We start from the raw sequence: 4,147 nt of genomic DNA on the forward strand, positions 1-4,147 counted from the left end.
CCTGCAACTTCCAAGTCCATATTCAACTTTTTGGCTACCCAATATGCCTTATGTTCAAGTTCAACCGGCAAGTGACATGCCTTCCCATATCCAAGCTTGTACGGATATGCCCCAATTGGTGTTTTGTATGCAGTCATATATGCTCACAAGGCATCATCTATCTTTGCAGCCCAATCTTTCATGTTCACACTTACTGTTTTTTTCTAGTATCTGCTTTGTTTCTCTGTTGGAAACTTCATCTTATCCACTTATTTGCAGATGATATGTAGTGGCAACTCTATAGAGGACCCCATATTTTGCTAGAAGATTATTCAACAACCGATTGCAGAAATGTGTTCCTTCATCACTGATCAAAGCACGTGGAGTCCCAAACCTGGAGAATATGTTCTTTTTCACAAAAGTGGCCACCACCTTGGCATCATTAGTTGGCAATGCAACAACATCCACCTTGGACACGTAGTCCATTGCTAGCAAAATGTACTTGTTTCCTCTACAATGGAAATGGTCCCATGAAGTCTATGCCTCATACATAAAAAATCTCCACCTCTAAGATATTGTTCAAAGGCATCTCATGCCTCCCTATGAGTGTTTCTGTTCTCTGACAATGGTCACACTTCTTAACAAATGCATGGGCATCCTTGAACAACGTTGGGCGATAGAACCCCGACTACAACACTTTTGCAGTCGCCCTATCGCCTCCATAATTGACCCTATAAGGATAGGCATGGCAGTTATACAACACTAGTTCCACCTCTTTTTCCGGATGCATCTCCTCATCATTTGGTAAGTATATTGTCTGTACAAGAATGGCTCATCCCAGTAGTAAAAGTTCACATCATGCAAAAATATCTTCCTGACCTCAGATTAGATTTCAGGAGGATGAACTCCACTCATAAGATAGTTTACATAGTCCGCGTACCATGGGTCAGGGTCATGGATAATGGAAAAAAGTTGCTCATCAGGGAATGTCTCCTTAATTTGTCCACCTTCCTCCGCGTACTCATGATTTTTCAGCTGCAACAGTTGGTCAGCCACTTGGTTTTTTGTGCCATTCCGATCTCATATTTGTACATCAAATTCCTACAACAACAAAATGCAGCGCATCAATCTAGATTTGGATTCTCTTTTCTTAAATAGATATCCAATTATTGCATGATCGGTGTGGACTATGACTTTTGTTCCCACCAAGTAAGCCCTAAATTTCTCAAACAACTACAAACTGCTCCTTCCCAATGGTGGTGTAATTTAGGTGTACCTCATCAAGAGTCTTACTCGCATAGTATATGGAGTAGAACATCTTATCCTTCCTCTTGGCTAGCACTTCCCCAATAGCATGGTCACTTGCATCACACATAAATTCAAATGACAAGTACCAATCAGGTGCCACTATGATGGGGGTAGCCACCAACTTCTCCTTAAGCTCCTCGAACGCCTTCAGACAAGCTTCATCAAATTTGAATGTCACATCCTTTTCGAGCAACCTGCACAATGGAGTAGCAATTTTAGAAACATGTATGTCCCAAGAAACTCTGTACACCCTTCACAAAAATGGGTGGAGGAAATTTTCCAACTACCTCCACCTTCGCCTTATCAACTTCAATTTCGCTTTTTGATACTCGATGACCCAAACCGATGCCCTTTTGCACCATAAAATGGCATTTTTCCCAATTTAGCACCAAATACGTTTCTTTACAGTGTGCCAACACCTTGGCCAAATTCTTCAAGAAATCATCATAAGAAGACCCAAAGATCGAAAAGTCATCCATGAAGACTTCTACAAATTTTTCCACTATATCAGTGAAAATGGCCATCATGCACCTTTGAAAAGTGGTCAGTGCATTACAAAGACTGAATGACATTTGCTTGAAAGAAAAAGTACCATAAGGGCACGTGAAAGTCATTTCCTCCCGATACTCTAGGGCTATGACAGTCTGGTTGTACCCCGAATAACCATCAAGGAAGCAATAATACTCATGCCCAACCAACCTGTCCAACATTTGGTCAGAAGTGGGAAGTGGTCCTTGTGGGTTGCTTTGTTAAGCCTTCTACAGTCAATGCAAACTCTCCACCCCTTCATTGTGCGAGTAGGAATTAGCTCATTTTCCCGTTTTCCACTACAGTCATCCCAGCCTCTTTAGGCACACATTGCACTGGGCTTACCCAATTGCTGTCAAAATAGGGAAGATAATACCTGCATCAAGCTACTTAATTACTTTCTTCTTCACGGCCTCCTTCATAATAGGATTCTACCTCCTTTATTTCTTAACGTTGGGGTGGTGTCCATCTTCCAAAAAAATCTTGTGCATGCAAAATGATGAACTGATTCCCTTAATTTCCACAATTGTTCACCCAATGGCTCTTTTGTGCTCATGAAGCACCCTTAGCAGCTTTTCTCCTTGTAAATTGGTCAAGCTTGATGAAATAATCAATAGCAATGTTTCATAACTCCCCAAGTAGGCATAGTACACGTGCGCAGGTAGAGGCTTGAGCTCCAATTTCGGAGCTTTTTCAACAGACGAATTCAGAGGGGTTAGAGTAACTGGTCGATCCAACTCCTCAAATATCCCAAGCCCATGGTCATACTTGCTTTCTAAGGTATCTTGCTTTGAATTCTTGAGCTACATTCTTCAATGAGTGCCACGGTTTCAAACTCGGCTAACCTCATCTTGTTTTCCACTATGTCTTTGATATATTTTGCATATATGGACACTTCTTATAAGATGTCTACCAGCGGAATATTAATTTTCACCTGCTTCAAAACACTAAGGAACTTCTTGTAAGCAGCATTATCCTTTACTTTCTACAATCTTTGAGGGAACGGAGGTGGTGGCTTCGTAACTATTGGTTGTGGTTGCTTTGCCACTCCCTCTTTAACTGGCTTCTCTGACTCTTTTGAATTTTCTGATTCCGCTTCTATGGTAGTCTGTTTTTTACTAAAAGTCACTTGCTTTTTTTTCTCGATAGGACTTCTTCTAACTGTCTCCCATTCCTTTGTGACACAACATTAATAGATGCCTAAGGATTAGCCTCAGTTTCTCTTGGAAGATCCCCAGCTGGTCGAGTATTTTGGGCATTGGCAAGTTTCCCTATTTGTCGTTCTAAATTTAGAATAGCAGTTGAGTGGGCTGCCACTTGGGCCTGTTGGTCAGCCATTAATCTCTTTAGCATCTCTTCAATATGACTTGTTTTGTTCGTAGGTTATTTAGCCTATGGTTGTCTATATTGTTATTGAGGAGCTTGTGGCATGTACTGATTCTGAGCACCTTGATTTTCACCCCAAGAAAAGTTTGGATGGTTTTTCCAGTTAGGATTGTAAATGTTCCCATACTGATTTGTCTGGCCTCAATTTGTATTACATACAAAACATCCAGACTCTAGATTTGCTGGGTATAGATCGCTCGTGTGACCCTCTCCGCATACTTCACAAAATATCTGAACATGCTACACTGGCTGAGCTTATTGCTTATTGATAACCAAGGTCATCTTATTGACTTTCTTGTCCAATGTGGCAACTTGCACTGATAATGCAGAAATGACATCTAACTCGAGGACCGCTGCAAATTTTTGAACTGTGTGTCTACCCATATCTCCTTGCTAACCAGAATTACTTTTGGAGAATCTATTCAATAATGCATAAATTTCATCAAAGAATTTCTCCAACACTTGGCCTCCCGCAACAGCATCGACCATAATTTTTGTCTTTAGATGTATCCCTTCAATGAATGTATGAGCCAATACTTCGTTCATCTAGTTGTGACGAGGACAATCTATAAGCATCCCCTTGAACCTCTCCCAAGCTGAATATAAAGACTCGTCCGACTTCTATTTAAAAACAACTATCTTACTTCTGATTTTTGCAGTTTTGCCTGAGGGGAAGAACCGTGCCAAAACTTTTCTAGCCAGATCATTCCATGATGTAATAGAGTTAGCTGGTTCCACCTTCAACCACCTTTTGTTTCGTCCAAGAGAGAGAATGGAAGCAGTGTGAGCCTCATATAGTCTGGGGTGACTCTATTAGTGATATAATTATCACTAATCTCCAAAAAGTTCAGAATGTGTTGCTGTGGATCCTCATGTGGAAGATCTATAAATAGCCTATTTGCATGTAGCAACTAGATCATGCTCTATTTAAGCTCAAAATGCCTCG

General features: G+C 40.8%; 1 non-coding gene across 1 annotated transcript; it reads left to right on the forward strand.

The window, feature by feature from the left end:
- The first annotated feature begins 3,748 nt into the window (after positions 1-3,748).
- Positions 3,749-3,855, forward strand: LOC138884420 (small nucleolar RNA R71). Its single transcript, XR_011404614.1, has one exon. It is a non-coding gene; the product is annotated as a small nucleolar RNA R71 (small nucleolar RNA).
- The last annotated feature ends 292 nt before the right edge of the window (positions 3,856-4,147 follow it).

Source organism: Nicotiana sylvestris, chromosome 12 (assembly GCF_000393655.2).
Source record: "Nicotiana sylvestris chromosome 12, ASM39365v2, whole genome shotgun sequence".
Taxonomy (NCBI): domain Eukaryota; kingdom Viridiplantae; phylum Streptophyta; class Magnoliopsida; order Solanales; family Solanaceae; genus Nicotiana; species Nicotiana sylvestris.